At 39.0% G+C, this 20409-nt stretch overlaps 1 protein-coding gene across 3 annotated transcripts in view; it reads right to left on the bottom strand.

Moving 5' to 3' along the window:
• LOC149258804 (uncharacterized) overlaps positions 1-20409 on the bottom strand; it is a 75321-nt gene that overhangs the window by 27205 nt on the left and 27707 nt on the right. Inside the window, exon 2 of one of the 3 annotated variants that reach the window (XM_089416293.1) lies at positions 14166-14347. The exons of the other annotated variants lie outside the window; for them this stretch is intronic. The gene's annotated coding sequence lies outside the window, so the exon portion shown is untranslated. Of the gene's footprint in view, positions 1-14165; positions 14348-20409 lie in introns of those variants that run through there. 3 annotated transcript variants of the gene reach the window in all.

The following is a 20409-nucleotide window of genomic DNA, read 5'->3' as shown; positions in this document are numbered from 1 at the left end:
CTCAGGTCACTTCAACGTTGAAACCTCTTTTATTGTGGCCAAGTGACCTTTCACTTGATGAGGTTATGCATTGTTCCTTACAACAGATGGGCCAGATATGACAGCATTGTAGCCAACCTGTTTGGACTAAGAGTGAGGGTTGTATAATAGCTACGAATAAGGCCTGTGGTTAGTGCAGCTAGGGCTGCGTATCTTCAGCTGAGAGTGGACCTCCTTTATTGCAGATAGGGCTAGATGAAAGCCTCTTCAAACTGCGGTTTAAGGCCTTCCCTTCACAGAGTATAAGTGTCCCTTCTTGCTGCGTGTATTGCGGCCTAGGGCAACCTTCAGTGTTGCAGCTAGGATACTGCATTTAGGGTTAGGGCATTGGCTAGATCTCTGTGTTTAGGACACTTCCTTATTGTGGCTAAGATCCCTTCCTTTAGGACAGTGTTAGGAAGCCTTTTAGGACAACGAATAGGGTCTCTCCTAGTCCTGCAATTAGATCTCTCCTCGTTGCGTTATTGTAGCTTTACTAAAGCCTCCTCAATGACAGCATTAGGGTCTAGGGCATCCATTAGGGCAGCGTATACTCTTAGTGACTTTTTCTTTCACCAAAACCCAAACGAGTGGAGAGGAAAAGATCACATGAGATAAGTGACAAATGACTTGCAAGCCACCTCCTTTTATAGTAAAAGGTTGATGATAGATGGGGGCAATTTGGTTGTTTGATGACCTTGACGAATTGTCCCATAACACAAATAAATTCATATCTCCATGAATATTTATTGGAATCGAATGATCTTTAGATCAATCCTACACCTCTCGATGAGAGGAATCCAAGAAAATAGCAATTGCCATGAATAAGAAGACCCACATGGAGTTTGGCCCTAGTTGCCAATTTTAACACATATGCTTCATTGTGAATATGTTTAGTCAATTTATGTTCAAGCCTCATCACATATATTGGATTGTTGCTTAGAATCTCTTGAGATATCTCTATAGCACAATCAACTATGGACTAAGACACACTTCAGAGAACCTGAGGCTACATGGATATACTAATTCTAACTAGGCTGATGGTGTGGTGGATCGAAAGAGCACGTCTAGATGTTGCTTCTCATTAGGGTCTGCATCAATTTCTTGGATGAGCAAGAAGTAGAAATCGGTTGCTCTAACCACCGCCGAGGTCGAATATATTGCAGCTAGTATGGCCTATTGTGAGGCTATTTGGTTGAGGAAGCTCTTTAGTGAGCTATTTGAGCACGTGTTGGATATTGTCGTGATCTACTGTGACAACCAAAGTGGGATTCACCTTTTAGATAATCTCGTGTTCCACGACCACTCCAAGCACATTCATATCAAGTACCACTTTATCTGAGATATGGTACAACGGGGAGCAATAAGGCTCCAACACATCAGCGCTGATGAGCAAGTCACAGACATCCTCGTGAAGCCCTTAGGGAAGGTCAAATTCTTAGCCTTCCAAGAGAGACTTGGAGTCGTGGAAAGACCTTCTCATGAGGGTCCCGCTTGAGTTGGATGTTGAGCTCTTGGAGCTCTTGGGGGCTTGGGGTACTTATTGGAGCTATGAGCGACCATAGGGTGAGTCGTTCACCTTCCACTATTGGTGCGTTGTGTACAGGGTGAGTGGTTCACCTTCCCTTGTGATACCCCATAATGGTTGACATGTGTATAGGGTGAGTGATTCACCTTCTCTTATGTCATATGAGCACGATTAGTGGTTCACCTTCCCCTACGATTGGCATATGCATAGGATGAGTGATTCACCTTCTCCTATGGCATATGAGCACAATTAGTGGTTCACCTTCTCCTTCAGATACCCCAGGATACATCCTACCCATGTAGTTCGAAACTCATGGGAAGTACCTATCATCTAGCCAATGTTTTGGGAAAAGTGGATAGGGACCATAGCACTATCGATGGACACTCGTGTACTGTCATACTCCCTTTGTCTAGGATGGATGGTGTTCAACAACTTGATCTAAGATCAAGTCTGATTGAGGTTCTACCTCTGGACTGACTTTTATCAGTGGAGAGTGGTAAGGTCTTGTGATTCTCTCAATCGATTCTTCTTCATTATTCATATCAGTGTTCAGCAGAGTAGAGATGAGATACAGAGATGGTACATGATGATCGATGATGATGGATGGATTGGGAGGTCGAATTTTCCCTAGTTGAGAAGGAGTGTTAAATTGGCAAGTAGAGCCAAATTCCACTCTAGATAGTTCACTTGATGGTGATGATGATTGCATTGGATTCTTCTTTTCAACAAGACCAAAATTATGTTGAAATTTGGTACCGGAGGACAGGTGGTTCACTTAGGCTTTGACCTTTGGCCTAGGGAAAAGTGTCCAAAAGAATTTAATTTTTCTCCTATAGTGACTTTATAATTTTATAAAGTTAAATCTAATTTAAAAGTGACTTTGGAAATAAATGACTAAGTGGTCTTTATTAAAGTGGGGTGAATTAAAAAATAAAAACTGCTTACGCATCCTCTCCCTATGGTCGAGCACCTAAAGGTCCTTTTGGTCGAGCACCTAAAGGTCCTCTTCTGCCAACCCTCGTTTTCGACCAGCTTCGAGTGATTTCGTCAAGCCTCGGGTTCAACCAGCAAGCGAGAACAAGCCCTTGGTTCATCGACCAGCCTTTTGAATTGAGGGGAAGAAATCGATCTATCATTCATGGCATAATAACGGGTGAATTAAAAAATAAAAAGTGAGATTTCAATGAGCATTTAATCTCAGCCTTAGATCTCAATCTATTTCAGCCATTGGATTTAAGGATCACCCAAAAGTCACTTGGATCACCCAAAAGTCACTTGGGGTTAGGAAAAGGTCATTAATTCTTTCATGAGCAGATTGGGAGAAGGAGAGCAAGAGAGCAAGAGAGATTTCTGAGCAGGGAGGAGAATGAGACAGCAGCTTGGCACACATTCCAAAGCAGCAATTGAGCAGATTTGTACAGCTGGTTTAGCACACAGTGAAAGGCAGATTTTGGCACGATTTTGGAGTGGTTTGCACAAAAATAGAGTAGTTTGTTGATTTTTCTGCACGCAAAACGAGGGTCGTACAGCGCATTTATTGCAGTCCGTACAGCAGCATTTAATGCTGAAAGTGGGCACAAAAATCGAGGAGGCCGTACACCATTTATTGCTGTCCTGTTTGCTGTAATTTCCAGTTTGCTGTGAGGCATGGGAAAAGAGACAAGTTGTAAATTTGCTTTCTGATTTTTTTGCTGAATATTTCTCACTGTGAAAAAGGCATTTTCAGAAATAAAGAAGAGCTCTCGAACTGGTTTTCCCCAAGAGTTGTAAGGGGTTATTCCAGGGTCACATTGACCAAAAATCTCAGTGTTTAAATGTGTTTTAATGGCTGTTTATTACTACTGATTTTTATTTCTGCAATTTCCAGCATTTTGTAAAATTTCCAGAATTTGTGTTTTCAGCAAATTTATTTTTTCCAGCTTGTTAAATGTATGGTTATGGAAAAGGGCATTTAACTATATGGGAGAAATAAGGAGAAACTGAAAACCAGGGTGAGAAAACAGAAATTTTTACAAATTAATCTAAAGTTCATCAAATTTGGACAAGCAAAAATGTGTTTTTGAATTTATGCCCACACGTGTAAATTGTCAAGGTTGAACGCATCATCATGTAGGCTCATGAAGCCCAAGAGACATGTCACTTCACCCTAGGTGACTTGTATAAATATAAGTGACCTCTCACCTCATTTGGCATCATCATCACTCACACATTCTTCTCTCTCCTTCTCTCATTGGTTTGTACAGTTATTGGGTAGCTCTTCTCTATCACACCTGTGGCAAGAAGGATGAGTTTTTTGGGCAGATTACAAGATTGAAATTTCAAAGTTGTTGTAGGGTTTGACTAAAGTTGACCAAGCACTTGTCTGTGATTTTTGTGGGAAAAAATCGTTTTTGGCAAGTTGCATTCTTAGCAAAGAAACCGAGAAATTCTTGGTCGTTTGACCTGCATTGACTACAGGTAGTTTGACTGCAAATTTGACTACAAGTTGACCAAGTTTGATTGTTGATTCATGGACTATTTTGGGCTGATTTTGACCTCCTATCCAGGCCGAGTTTGATTGGGTTTGACCAAGCTTCAAAGGAGACATTTTGCTGTTGATTTGACCACCATTGAATTTTTGGTTAGGGCTAAATTTCACTGCAATTGATTGCAGATTTGACTTGGTTGTTTTCACTTTGATTTGGCAAGTCAACTTTGACTTTTTGTACTCTCTCTCTGTTGAACATTTCATATAATAATATGAAGAACTAATCAATGGGGATTTTCCCCACAATGGGGATTTTCCCTAGCATCCGCCAAATCTGGTGTTCTCTTGTCTTCGCTTGTCTTTTGTGAAGAAATTTCAACTCCCACTCCGGTTATCAGTTTTCCTTATCACTCCAGGCATTTACTTTTAAATCCAAGCATGATAAAAATTCAAAAATCTGGAAATGACAATTTTCTGAAAACACAAATTTAGAGATTTCACAACTGCGGAAAGTGCAGAGATAAAACACAACAAAATTATGACAGCCACACACAGAAAATAACCCAGTGATTTTTGGTCAATGTGACCCTGAGAAAACCCCCTACAACTCTGGGGGAAAACCAGTTTGAGAGCTCCTTTATTTCTAAAAATGCTTTTACATAGAAACTGAAATATACAATAAAAATTCTAGCAACCACAAATTACAACTTATCTCGATTTCCATGCTTGAACTCCACCTCGAAAATCATGCCAATCAGCAAACAGCGAAAACAAAAAAATTTACAGCAATAAAACAACATTAAATGTTGTACGGACAGCCTCGAAAAATGTGCCCAGAACTTGCTAGCCCTCTTCCTCAATTTTTGTGCCTTTCTGCTGTTGTACGGTTTTTCCTTGGGATGCGTGCCAATAAATGTTGGTGCCCAAATTTGTTGAAATGTCTTCTTGTTGCTCTCCTTCACTTCCTCACTGCTCAGAAATTTTATCCTTGCTCTCTCTTCTCTTTCTCTCAAATGCTCATGAAAAAATGAATTATCTTTTCCTCCTCTTCTCCTTTTATTCTCTAAATGACCTTTTGGGTTACCCTAACATCTAGTTGAGATTCATTTAGATCTAGAAATGAGAATAAATGTGCATTTAATTCTCACTTTCTATTTTTTAACTCACCCACTTAAATAAAAACCCACTTAGCCTTTCATTTCCATAGTCACTTTTTCACTTTCTAATTCTTCATTGACTTTAATAAAGTCACTTTTAAATTAGAATGCAACTTTACCACTTAGAAAGTCACTTTTAAATTAAATTGACTTTAACACTTATAAAGTCACTTTAGCAAAAAAGTAAAAAATAAATTTGGACACTTTTCCCTAGGCCAAATATCAAAGCCTTAGGGAACCACTTGTCCTCTGGTACCCAAATTTTAACACTCCCTCTTACTGAGAAAGTGTTCCTCACCACTCCCATCTTGTCTCTGAAGTAGACATGCTTGCCCGTGGTAAGGCTTTGGTGAAAATGTCCGCTACTTGCTCATTTGTGGAAATGTACTCAAGCTTGACAGCTGCCTTCTAGACATAGTCTCTAATGAAGTGATACTTGATCTCAATATTCTTTGACCTGTCATGAAAAACTAGATTCTCTGTGAGTTTTATGAAACTTGGATTATCACAGTAAATTATTGAAGGTCTCAATGCCTAACCAAATAGACCAAACAACATCTTGCGAAGCCATATGGCCTCACACCTAGCCAAACTAGCAGCCATATGCTCTGCCTCAACTGAACTCGATGCCACTGATTATTGTTTCCGACTGATCCACGACACAACTGCGAAACCCAACCCAAAACAACACCCAAAAGTACTCTTCCTATCTGAAGCACAACCTGCCCAATCTGAATCCGTGTACCCTGCCAGTCTCACTCCATCACCCTATCTATAATCCAGACCAAAATCCACAGTCCCCTGCAAATAACGAAGAATGTGTTTTGCAACCACCCAATGCACTCTCCTGGGCTCACACATGAACTAACTCATAGTGTTAACTGCAAAACATACATCTGGTCGAGTGTTGACCAAATACATCAAACAACCAATCAACTGTCTATATAGAGTAGGATCCACCAACTCGGAATCAGAAGCGTGAAGCTTCTTCCAATTAGTGATCATAGGTTTAGACATGGGTTTGAAGTCCTCCATGTGAAATCTGCTAAGAATATCCACAATGTACTTCCCTTGTCCCAGGAAGAAATGTCCCTCCTCCTGCCACACCTCCAATCCCAGAAAATAATGCATCAAGCCGATATCCTTCATCTCAAACTCTCAAGCAAGATCTCTCTTGCAGCTCTCAATGAGTCTCTCTGCACCAATGATGACCAAGTCATCAACATACAACACCAGAATGAGAGGCTCCTCACCCACCACAATGAAGTATAGGTTCGGATCAGCCTCACTCTTTGTGAAACCCAACTGCTGCAAGTATGTATCAATCCTAGAGTACCAAGCTCTAGGAGCTTGCTTCAGGCCATAGAGTACCTTTTTCAATCTACATACATGGGACTCCTTCCCATGCACCTCAAAGCCCTGCGGCTGCTCAATATAAACCTCCTCCTAAATGAAGCCATTGAGAAATGTGGTCTTCACATCCATCTGGTGGATCTTCCAACCCATCTTAGCTGCAATCGATATAATGGCGCAAATAGATGTATACCGAGCTATTGGAGCGAAGGTCTCCTCATAGTCAACTCCCTCTACCTGTGAGAACCCTCTCGCCATAAATCGAGCCTTGAACTTCTCGATGCTGCCATCTGCAGCATGCTTTATCTTCTAGAGCCATCTGGAAGTAACCACTGATTTACCTTCAGGCCTCAGCACTACCTCCCAAACATCATTCTTCATAATAGAAGAATACTCCTCCATCATGGCCTCTCTCCAAACCTATTGGTTGGCTGCCTCCTCATAACTAGAAGGCTCGGAGTCAATAATGCTTGTTACCAATGCCATGTAACTACAAAACCGCTTAGGTGGTTTACTCTCTCTAACCTGTCTCTTTGGCCAAGCAACTGATGTGGTCTCACACAAGGTATCTTGATGCCACTTGGGCTTCCTCTTCCCTAAGCATACTTCTCCCACCAGAGTGAAAGAATCCTCATCATCATCAGAAGCCTAAACTCCTAAAGGCCTGCCAACTAACCTCATGCCTAAATCTGGGCCTGTAGATGTTGAAGTACCATGCGAACTATCCATTAGTGGACTACCCTATGAACTGCTCTGCGGACTGCCCTGCATGTTGCCCGAAGAACCACCCACCTGACTCTGACAGCCACCACTCACTGATGGACCTAACAGATGACCTCCTGATCCTTGACCACTGGATCCCTGTGACAAACTCAACTGCTCCTGAGGGTCTGGTGACTCTAGATACTCTAACTCCCGTGACCTCCTGAAAGCTCTCTCCTCCTCGAACTTCACATCCCGCCTAGCAACCACTTCCTCTGTGCAGGAATATAAATTCGATAAGCTTTCGAGGTCTCGCTATAACCCACAAAGATGCCCTTGTCTGCAGTGGGCTCTAGCTTGGTCTTGTTCTCCTTGGGGACATAGGAATATGTAAGGCACCCAAAGATACGAAAGTGCCCAACATCACACTTCTTCCCAAAAAAAGCCTCCTCTGCATTCACATTCCCCAAGGCACAATGTGGACCCCTGTTCTACAAGTACACAGCAATGTTGCAAGCCTCTGCCCACAAAAATAAAGGTAATTCCTGATCATGAAGCATGGCTTTGGCAGCCCCTGCAATGGATCTTTTCTAACTCTCTGCAACCCCATTCTGCTAGGGGTAGTAAGGAACTATGAACTCCCTCCTAATACCTGCCTGAGCACAAAAATCAACAAACTCACCAAGCGTATACTCCCCTCCATTGTCCGACCTGAGGACCTTGATCTTCCTACCTGTCTGGGTCTCCACAAGAGCTTTGAACTCTTGAAACCGCTTGAAGACCTCACTCTTGATCTTCAAGAAATAAATCTAGGTCTTCCTGGAATGGTCATCAATGAATAAAACATAGTACTCATAGCCACTCAAGGATACATGAGACATCCGACCACTCACATTTGTATGAATCAAGTCAAGGATCCCGATCGCTCTGTTGTCACTGTTGGGAAAAGGGGATCTGGCAAACTTCCCCATAGCACATCCTCTCCATACATCAAGGTGATCAGAACTAAAATCTGGAACACTAGTGATGATCTCCCGCAATGTACTCAAGGCCCCATGATACATGTGCCCCATCCTGCGGTACCAAATCTCACACAAATCTGAACTGCTAGATCTAAATTCGGTCCTATCTCGGGTGCTGCTACTCAATGCCATCAGAGGTTGGAATGAGAACTTGACACCTTGGCATGGCGCACACCAATCTCTCTAGCTGAAGAAGTTGGAGTTCCCCTATGATATATAAGCACCTGCCCTCTCCTGAACAACACATCATACCCTCTGTCCTCAAGTGTTGAGACAGATATCAGGTTCTTCTTCATTCCAGGCGCATATAGAACATCTGACACTTCCAAGAGAGGTTTGGGTCCCCTATCAAATGTCAATGTCCCCACACTGACTGCTCTAACAATGTTGTCATCACCAAGTACTACCTCCATACCAGTATCACCCTCTGAAAGCTCTGAGAAATACTCTCTGACTTCTGTCATGTGGCGGGAAGCACCACTGTCAACTACCAAATGCTAAAAGATGCTCTGCTAATAGCGAGGAATGCACACTCCCTCTAAACCTGTATGGCAGGTGATCCTGCACTAGTGGCCTCACAAGCTATGAACCCAAACTCCCGATCAAAGCTCTTTGAGAAGCTCTCTCTCTCTGCAAAAGCTACCATGGGTTTGTCTTTCTCTTTCTTGTTCTTCTTCTCCGGACACACAACAGCATAGTGTCCCAACTTTTGACAATTCCAACATTTGACTTTGGAATAGTCCTTCTCCTTGTTTTGTTGCTTGCCTTTACCTTTGCCTTTGCCTCCACTGTTGGAAGCTTGCTTCTTTGCTTTGCCCTTCTTGCCTCTCACTAACAATGCCACATTTTCATCCTCCTCCACTTGTTTGGCAGCGCCAAGATGGTTCTTTCTAATCTCATTCTGAATGCAATCATCCCACAACCTCTCCCAATCAGGAAGGTTTTCCCATGCGACAATGCCATCCACAAAATTCTCCCCAAGTCTTGGGAAGACCATTCAAAGCAATCCTCACCAACTCAGTGGGTGCAATGATCTCACCTACGATTACCAACTCATCTCTCACTAAAGTGATCTTTGTGAGGTATGTTGTAGCAATATCAGTCTTAGCCATTTTAATGGCCTTCAGTTTCTCCTTTAGAACCATTTTTCTGTTTTCATTTGAGCTCTGGTAAAGACTGGTCAAGCTTGTCCACATCTCATGTGCATGAGTCTTTCCTCTCACATGAGGAATGACATGGCCTTTGATTCTTTCAAGAATCAATCTTTTTGCCTTAGCATTCTTTTTGTTAAACTCTGCCAACTATACAGCGTCAGCAGGTACTACTACTGGGTTCTGTTTTGTATTTACCATAATGCCCCAGACTTCTGCTTCCTCAAAGATGCTCTGGATTCTCTCCTTCCATGCATTGTAGTTATTCTGCCCATCCAACCTGTCTTCAACTCTCAAACCCAAAGACATGTAACTGAAATTTTCAACTCTATGGTAAAGGATTCTGTTTTATGTGTAAATATTAGCGTGCTGTAATTTTCACTTTGTTGTCCCAAACTGCACTTCTCAGCCAACCAAGCGCTGATACCATGAAGAAATTTCAACTCCCACTTCGGTTATCAGTTTTCCTTATCACTCCATGCATTTAGTTTTAAATCCAAGCATGACAAAAATTCAAAATCTGGAAATGACAATAATTTTCTAAAAACACATTTAGAAATTTCACAACTGCTGAAATTGTAGAGGAGATAAAACACAACAAAATTATGATAGTCACATAAAGAAAATAACAATGATTTTTTACCAATGTGACCCTAGAAAACCCCCCTACAACTCTTGGGGAAAACTAGTTTGAGAGCTCTTCTTTATTTCTGAAAATGCTTTTATAGAGAAACTGAAATTCACAGTAAAAATTCCAGCAACCACAAATTACAACTTATCTCGATTTTCGTGCTTGAACTCCACCTTGAAAATCGTGCCAATTAGCAAACAGCCAAAACAAAAAAAATTATAGCATTAAATGTTGTACGGCCAGCCTCGAAAAACATGCTGAAAACTTAATGTCCCTCTTCCTCGATTTTTGTGTCTTCCTCTTGTACAATTTTTCCTTGAGATGCGTGCCAATAAATGTTGCTACCCAAATGAAATGTCTTCTTGCTGCTCTCCTTCACTTCCTCACTGCTCATAAATTTTCTCCTTGCTCTCTCCTCTTTCTCTCAAATGCTCATGAAAGAATGAATGATCTTTTCCTCTTCTCTTCTACTTTTATTCTCTAAATGACCTTTTGGGTTACCTTAAGATCTAATGGTTGAGATTCATTTAGATCTAGGGATGAGAATAAATGTGCATTTAATTCTCACTTTTTATTTTTTAACTCACCCACTTAAATAAAGACCCACTTAGCTTTTTATTTCCATAGTCACTTTTTCACTTTCTAATTCTTCATTGACTTCAATAAAATCACTTTTAAATTAGAATGTAACTTTACCACTTATAAAGTCACTTCTAAATTAAATTGACTTTACCACTTGTAAAGTCACTTTAAGAGAAAAGTAAAAAACAAATTTGGACACTTTTCCCTAGGCCAAAGATCAAAGCCTTAAGGAAACACTTGTCCTCTAGTACCCAGATTTTAACATTCTGCATTTTGTTTCATGTTTTATCTACTTTTACTGTCAATGTGATTAATGGTTAAAGTGATTGCTATTGGAAGCGAAATTGGAAATTGTCATTGGGCTGCTAAAGTACATTGAAGTAATTGTGCTAAACGTAGAACATAACATTGTTAACTAAAATTAACAAGTTCACTTAGAGCGAGCTAGTCATCAGTGTTGATTGAAGCAAGAAAGACTTAAGACTCTAAGTGGTGATTGAAGAGAGAAAGAGCATCACTCTCTGATAACTCGCTATCAGAACTCGAGCTTCTTAATTGAGTTAAGCCACTTGCATGCTCGAATTGGGTTTATAAAAAGGAGGACAAAGGCAAAGGAAATCACAAGTTTATTCATGAGTGAGATCTTCCTTGATTGTGGAGAGCACAGAATTAAGAGCTTGTGTCCTAAGAAATAGGAGATCACAAGTGTGCAAGGGTTTAGAAGATTGCACGCAGATTAAAGAGCTTATGTCCTAAGGAATAGGAGATCACAAGTGCGCTAGGAAATAAGGATTTTCCCTATAAAATAGGCGCTATAAGCGTTGATCTTTGATTGGATTTAGGAGCCTCTTGTGCGCTAGGAAATAATGAACCTAGTGTGCAAAGAAATAAGAAGCTCAAGTGCACGAAGATCAAGGAGCACGGATCAGGGATTGCAGCGCAAGTCAAGGTATTCAACAGAGGAACAAGTGCGTGCTAAAGGGTTGAGATTAAGCAATGATCAAGGCAAATCGAGATCAATTGTATCAGTTGAGATTAGCGAGAAAAAGCAAAACACTTTCTCAAAGATAAATTGTTGTGTAGTAGATCCAATTGCTCAAGAACAAACAATAAAATACCACAACAAAGAAAGCAGGTTTCCTCTTTTGGGTTTCCTGAGTAAACAAGCGTGTTAATTTGTGTGATGTGTTCTTATCTCTCGATTATTGTCTGCCGCTTATAAATTATTAAGAGACTGTATCTTGGTGAAAGTGTTAAAATTGGCAACTAGGGCCAAACTCCATGTGGATCGCCTTATTTATGGCTTTTGATATTTTTCCTAGATTCCTCTCATGGAGAGGTGTAGGATTGATCTAAAGATCATCCGATTCCAATAAGTATTTAACGAGATATGAATTTATTTTGATTATGGACAAATTGTCAAAGTCAGCGAACAAACTTCTATAAGCTCAGAAGCCCAACATTCATGTCTATTCAACCTCAACATTTGCATATAAATACAAGGAGTGTCTATTCAACCTCAACATTTGCATATAAATACAAGGAGCATTCTCCTCATTTGGAGAATTCAATTCACTCATCTTCTCTCTCTCTCCTACACATAAAAAGAGCCTCTCTCTCACACATGTGGCTGAAAGAAAGACGTCCTAGGGCAAGGAAGACGCAAAAAGAAGGACGCTAGGACAGCAGGTCATCTCTTTGACCAAGGTTGACCTTCTAGAAGTGCGGATAGGGTGTGGTTTCCTCTCCTAGGCAAGCCGCAATTTTTGGCATGAAAATCGAGGTGATCTGACCTCTGGTTTGACCAGTGTTGATTGTCCTAGTTTTGGGCTGCAAGTTGACTTCAGAAATCTGCAAATTGACTGAACTTTTGGGGCTGTTCAAGGACTGTTTCTTCAAGCTGTTCGAGGACAAGTTGACTGGAAATTGACCAAGTATTTTAGAGGTCAATTTCAGCTAGTTTGACCAAGTTTGACTTTGCTTATCTAGGGTTTGCTGCTGCTGATATAAAATTACAAAATTCAGATTCTGTATTATTTATCTCTACTGAACTATTGAAGATAAAAAAAGATTTGATCAAAGGGTTTCCCCGCATTGGGGTTTGTCCCTAGCTAGCCGCCACATCTTGTGTCTCTTGTCTTGGCTTGTTTTCTGTTGATCATTTAATGTCTATCTGCACTTTACTTAATGTATATGTGATTGCTAATTTGTGGCTAATAAGAAAAAAATTAAGTAAACTACTCTAAGCATAGAACATACCATAATTTAACAATGATTAAGCAATGATCAAGGCAAGTCATGATCAATTGTATCAGTTGAGACTTCCTCAGAGATAAATTGCTTTGTCGTAGATCCAGTTGCTCCAGAACAAACAATAAAATACCACAACAAAGAAAGCAGGTTTCCTCTTTTGGGTTTCCTGAGTAAACAAGCGTGTTAATTTGTGTGATGTGTTTTTATCTCTCAATTATTGTCTGCTGCTTATAAATTGTTAAGAGACTATATCTTGGTGAAAGTAAATTAGGTTTCAGTTTTCAATTGCCTTGTTTTCAGTTATTCATCTAAGTAGTTACAAGGTCTCAAGAAAAAATTAACAACATTATATCCTAACCTATACACAAGACAAAACACCCAACAAACATATAATGTTGAACCTACATAAAAAACTGCAGCTTGGAGGGTTAGGGATGACCTCTGTTCCAAGGTATCATGAATTCTATATTTTAGTCTTTCCCATTATCACTTTTTTATCAACTAGTGTTCTATCACACTTTTTAATCAACTAGTTTTCTCTCCAATATTATATATACATTAAGAGCAACTTAATCACCGCCTTTTCTCTAATGGATGTATTGTTCTACCAGAAGTGGCAGCACTTGTTGCTCCACCAATTTGCCTTTCTATTCCGTTTATATATATCAGTTAACTCTCCCATCCTCCATAGCCAATTCTCGAGTTAAATCAACGGTGTATCATTATCCATGTAGGTAATAATTTTCAATCACCGTTTATCATTATCCATGTAGGTAATAATTTTCAATCACCGTTTAACTTTCGTTTTTCTTGTTTTTTTTTCACAAAACTTTACCCTGAAAACAAGGTATCAATCAATCCTTTCCTTTGGTAGTTGTTGTGAACAATTACACATCCTACTGCTTTTAGAACACTAAGTCATCCATCCATGCAAGAAAAGAATTATTCATTGTAGCAGCCATGGAGCACAAGCAATAGTAGGTTTACCTCCAGGAAGCTGAGGAAATGTGGCATGGTTGGTTTGTTTTTCTTGAAAAGGTGAAATCCACTAGATTTTGTCTCAATGATTAATGGACTGATTCTTACGAGGGATGAGAAGGGAAAAAATGAATGTTGATAAATCACAATAAATCTATATAGAATGCAGAAAAAATTCCAGCCCAACACTGTAAAAATGCTGAGACTAATTCTTTTTAAACACAGAATTTAACAAAGAAATCTGATCTTGGCTGATTAAAAATATAAATAGGTTAAACAAAATATAATAAATTACAAGACAAATATAATAACAATAGAGACAATTGAGAGAATAATCATCTTATGCTTATAAGAATAAATCTGAACTTGGTGATTAATAATATACATACATCCAATAAAATATGGTAATTTTCAAGACAAATATAGTAACAGTAGAGAATAATTGAGAGAATAATTGTCTTATGCTTCTAAGAGTAATATACTTTTTAAACTTTTTGACAGAAACCTGCAAAGAACGCAAGATTTTGCAAATTAGTGGCCATACTTTATCTCTTTAAATGATGGTGTTTGCAAAGTATGAAAATCTCCAACAGGAAAAAGAGAATTTACATGTCACAAACATATTCAAACATATCTAGCTTGCAAGAGTACATGTCACAGAAAAGCAAAGCAGAATGCAGCCATGTGCAAAGATGAACAGACATCTCGAAATCAAATACAGAAATCAAATTCAAAAACATGAAATTTTCTTTACAATTAACTGAGTCTCCTCTTTGATTTTTTTTTCCTTCTTCTTGTAGTGCGATGTGAACTTTGGAGCGACTTCTCACAGTGTCCATGGTCGAAACCTTAGCTTGTTAGTTTTTCTTCTAGAGGTAAATTAAGGCTTGATCGCTTGAGCTTGAACAAAATCCAAGGCCTAAACCCGTCTGTTCTTAATCTAGAGTTCTAATTATTAATTAAGGTTTGATCACTTAAGCATGAGTAAAATTTTGAACACGTGGAAGAGCATCAAGGAAATTATTGCATGCAATTGAAGAATAATGAGCACATTTAGAACTTTAATGAATATTTCAAACAAGCTTACAATTATGCAACAATTCTTGAACATATCTAATCATTTCCTATGACGCTATTCTTGATAAGTAGCATTCGTATGGCCTTACTATCATTAACATGGTATTATTTTACTAGTCTTTCAAGATTATGTAACCACATAGTTTGGCTTCAATTGCTGGTTATTGTGTAACTAGAGTGCATCTTTAAGTAACAGTTCTCTTCTTATGACATTATTGAATCTTAGTTGGATGTAAGATTTTCTCATAACAAGATTTACTCCTAAGTTGAGGTGGAGTGGGTAAATGATTGAGATAATTTTTTCATCTCTCTATCCTTAGTTAAGAAGTGGTTGAATATGTTTCCTTCACGATATCATGACAATATGTATCGACATGAGGACACTTGTCCTCAAACTAATTGACCAAATCGTTGGTCCAGTATTTTTCTACCCTTAGAAACTTGTAATATAATTTGAGATTACTAGCTTCATAAGAAGCTATACAACTCCCAGTTTTGGACATTATCTAGCTCTTCTTACATATATGTGCTCTACTAGCCATTGAATCACCAAACAAGGGAAAACTCCTCTAGCTACAATGTCGTGTAATTGGGATCTTCTAATATTGTAATCATAACAACATTTTGTGCAGTTGGGTTGGTAAATGGTGGTTCTAAGCATCCTATCCAATTCTGTTGGTAAATGGTCGTCCTAGACATTTTGTGCAGTTGACTTGGTAAATGGTGGTTGCCTCGTCGCTTCTTTGTACATTCAAGCAATTTCCCAATACTCAAAATTATGAAGGAAGCCAGTTTTGCAAGAGGTATTAGTATAAGTCATAGCAGCCTATTTTGCCTTTGGTTCGGTGCTTTAAATTCTTTCCTTCGATCTTGCTTCATGGAAAACATTGGGAAGAACATGTCATTATACATTTACAACAACACTTGGTTTAATGGGAGAATAAAATAAAAGACTTTGATTTTAATGAATTTCTTCGTTCGAATGCTTTGAAGCCTCTCCTAATTGTTTTTCTAATTGCATGCCCAAGGAATGATGGGATTGGCGCTCTGGTGCAACTGAGCTTGAGTGTTGGATTTTCACACTCACCTCATTGGGAATCAATCATGTGGACTAACAGCCACTCTGGAATCCACCCTGGGACCACTCAAAAAAGTAATAATAATGGTTTGGAAGTTTACTATTGCATGTGGGTTTTGGTGTAACGGAAAACCTCAACATGGCATCAGAGTCTTGGCCTAGGTTTGATTCCCCAATTTGTATTTGAGGGGGGTGTTGGATTTTCACACTTGCCTCATTGGGAATCGATCATGTGGACTAACCGCCACTCTGGGATCCAGCATGGGACCACTCAAAAAAGTAATGATAATGGTTTGGAAGTTTACTAATGCCTATGGGTTTTGGTGTAATGGAAAACCTCAACACTAGTATAGTCATTCAAATATTGGCTTTTGAACAAACCCCGAGAAGCCATAACTCACAAGTGAACTTGCCACTAAGAAATTGCCTACTAACTCAGCTAATGACCAAGAATGGTTTGGAGTGTTGCACTTATCAATATGTTGTTGGAATTATTGTGATAATATCGCCAAAACCAACCTCAAGGATAATATCGACAATAATTATCACGATAATTTGCCCTTTTGAAATTATCACGATAATTTATGTAATTATCGTGATAATTTCGAAACTACGGCCTTGTTTTTGTCAATTTCAACTTATTACCATTTATTTTTTTTACCTTAATTTTTTATAAGTGAGGTAGGGGATTGAGCTATGAGGGTACTCTAACTATTTCCATCAGGGTAACAAGGGGAAATTTGTTGTTTTCACTTCCCATGATTCATCCCATGGGATACATACCCTAGCAGTTATTGGTAATATTAACTTTTTAAAGTGTCACTTTTATCATTAATTGATTTAGGAAGTTTGAGAGTGGTTCCGACCTCTTTGGATCTCATATGGAGAAAGTAGAATTTTAAATCCCATTCAAAATCAAGTAGACTAAACAGTTTCAGGGATTTTAGGATTGGCCGGATTGCAATGTTTCTACAACATTTTGTGATGTACGAGGGTATGGAACTAACATTTAATCAAGATCACCAAGCCCTCTATGTACCTCAATGTTGGTGGCACTAACTGTTGAGCTCCTCCTTCATGACCCTAGTAAAAATGTACACTTCACTCAATTATTCATGACCCTAGTAAAAATGTACACTTCACTCAAGCAAAATCATTGATTAGGATGTTAAGCTTTTTCTATCTTATTTTAATGCTCAAAGGGTGATCTTGATGAGGAGGATCCCAATATAGGCAATGATTTTGATGTTATGTAGCTATTTGTTGTAGCATGATTTTCTTTGGATTTCGGAGGCCATCTAGAGCCTCATTATTGATCAATTTTGATTCAACGATGGATTGCACTCAGTGAAATTTTGGTTATATGCACCCTCGCTATATACATGAGAAATTTTGCACATTTGTGTATAATAATTTGGATTCATATGTGGCTACACATGAATTAAATGTTCTTTTCAAAATTTGAATATTTTATGTATTTTTTGGTTGACCAATCTTTTGGTCCAGTTCTGAGAACATTGTTGAGGATGTTGTGACCATTCCCATCAAGCAAACAAGGAGAAATTTGTTGTTTTCATTGTCGTGATTCATCTCATGAGATACATTTATTTTTGTTTCGTTATTATTTTGTATAATTTCATTAGATCTTATGACTTTGGACGAATATCATATTCAATATCTGTCTAATGTACCACTTGATATCTTATACATGTTAAATTTAGGTAGCTCAAAAGGTATTTCCGAGAGAGTTTTTTGTTAGGCGATTTACCCAAAATGGGGTTTTGAACCCAAGATGGGGTTTAGGACCAAAAGAGAAACTAATTATTTATTTTTAAGATCAAAGAAGCAAAAACGCTAGATCTAGCAGGTTCCTATGTGACCAAAAGAGAAGTATAAAGAGGGGCCTAAGAGGAGGTCTCAACACGCAAGATGGAAACTCATTCTTAAAGAGAGATTTGGCCAAGGAGAACTCAAGAACCTTAGGAAGCCACAGCAAGAAGTGGAGCAAGTATGGTTTGATCTGGTTATGCAAAGGACGTTGAGTCTGCTCAACTTGGAGGCAAGGTTCTATAGCTCTTACAGAGCCAAGAAACCGGTCGAGGAAAGCCTAGAAGAAGGCCAAGCCTGATCTGCTATGTGGAAGAGGGTCGAAGCCCTAGAACCGTGGAAAAGGAGGGTTGTAAGGCCTGTTATGTTGCAGATAAGAAGGTCAAGCTACCTCAGGACTCACAGCAGGAGTTAGACAAGCCTTAGGCCAAGTTATGAAAGGTTGCAGACCTAGTGGGAGGACCATTGGTCGAGTTTGTAAGGCCACAAGTGGTCTGAAAAGAGGTCGAGCTGGATTAGGTCTGTAGAAGAGGCCAAAAAGGGTTGGTGTGGTGTATACGTGAGGGTTACATCCAAGAGCATCTTCTTAAGAGCATCAAAAGCCAAGAAAGGGGAAGAACTACCTCAAGAGAGGCCAAGCTTGAATATGAGTGTTAATTTTCCATTGTTCTACACTTAGCCCAATTTTTTCTTCAATTAGCAGCCACTTTTAAACAAATTCAATCTTCCAATGTAATAGCAATTGTAGATAGAATAATAAATGCAATGCACAATACGAGACAGCCAAGACCAATAACAAGAGACATAATATTTGGTCAAAGACCAGGGAAAAAACCCACAAAGGGAAAACCCTTTTAAATTCTTCTTCTATTAGATTGCCATCAAATGTTCAACAAAAAGATACAATATTCTTTGACCAACCAATTCAAATAACAAATATCCAATGAGAGATGAGCCCAAAAGTCAAATCTGATCCAAAGTCAAAGTCTGCAATTTTTTGTCAAAGTCAACAACAATCAAAGATGCCCTAACCAACCAACAATCAACAGTCAAATCAGCTCCAAATCAACTCGGTCAGTAGTCAAAGAATTCAACCTTCCTTTATTGGTCAAAGTCAAATCAAAACAACCCCAAAAACAGCTTGGTCAAAGGAGAGAGAATTTGCGGTCAAACTGCAATCAAGGGTCTCCAGTCAACCCTAGCCAAACAACCCAAAAAAATTCCTTTCTTCACCAAAGAATTTGGCATCCCAAGATCGAAATTTTAAGTCAAAGTGAAATTCAATGTAGAATTTCAAATTGCCCTTCTGTCCTTCACACGTGTCAACTCGGCTTCCTTCAAACCTATATGAACCAACCACAAGAGGAGAGAGAAGAGAAGATGTGTTGTGACGTTCAAATGAGGTTGCCTTGAAGTGTATTTATATGCTTCTCTGGAGACGCAATTATGACTTTAGGCCGACCTATAGTTTTGTGTACCTGTGGGTTTTCCATTAAACATAATATTTTCCTTGACCAAATTAAATTATTCCAAGAGCAAAGAGGGTCTTCTTTGGATAAGGAAGGTTGTCCAAAGGAGGGAATTTGTCCCTGAGTTGGCAAATTAATAAGGAGCAGATTTCTGGTTTTTTTAGTGATTGGAGAATGTTATGTCCCTATAATACTAGTGTAGCCGCCATATTGTTATTATTGTGCCCCATGTAACCCCCATATTGTTATTGTTGTGTTTCATAGAAGCCCATTATTTTTATTGTTGTGTTGTTACATTATTATTGTTATGTAGGCCCTTGTTATATTGCGACCTTTTAGACTCCTATATATACCAAGGAGGCCTTGTCATTTGTATCATCCAAGAATTGTTCATTTATGTGATGTAAAAGGAGGTTGCCCCCTTGAAGAGGCTTATTTTCAAGTCGTTGATCCATCTCTTCTTTTGTTTTGTGATTTGGTTACATAACATTTGGTATTAAAGCTTTGTATCCTAGGGTTCCGCTACTTCAAACAAATCATCTTCGCATTTTCGCTATAACTTTTATTTTGCAAGGCTTTAGAAGTTGAAATTTCAACCACGTGGAACCCAAATCTTGGTAAACATCGTGTAAAAATTGCAGAGCTTGGTTCACTATATTCTAGGAGATGTGATTCAAGGAAGTTAAGGTTTTGGTATGCTCCAAAATTTTGTTTGAAACAAGGGTCTTGGGGAAAATCATCATAACTTTCGTTTAGGGCATCCAAATTGAATTTCGTAAGAAGTAACTCAAAGTGCACAAACAGTAGTTTCTTGGGTACCATTTTTAGGGCCGAAGGCTGAAACATTGACACGCAGAATTTTGTACAAGCTAATTCTACTAAGCCAATCCATAAGCAAGTCATCTTGGGAGATTTGGCCTAACTTTACCTTGAAGAAGCCAATCTCGGTCTAACCGGTGGTGTTGGAAAGATGACACAGAGCGCTACCACAAGACAACATTTCAAACTACCACAGGACAAAATTTTAGACCTTGGGAGGTCGAAATTATAGATATACAAGAGTTTCAAGATCAAGCTCCTAAAAGCAAGAAAAATGTGTGTATTTTTTAAAATTTG

The sequence above is a fragment of the Pinus tabuliformis genome, chromosome 6 (assembly GCF_031772625.1).
Source record: "Pinus tabuliformis cultivar Carrire ecotype Pingquan chromosome 6, CPIR1, whole genome shotgun sequence".
NCBI classification, from domain to species: Eukaryota; Viridiplantae; Streptophyta; class Pinopsida; order Pinales; family Pinaceae; genus Pinus; species Pinus tabuliformis.
This window is presented reverse-complemented; position numbering and strand designations above follow the sequence as displayed.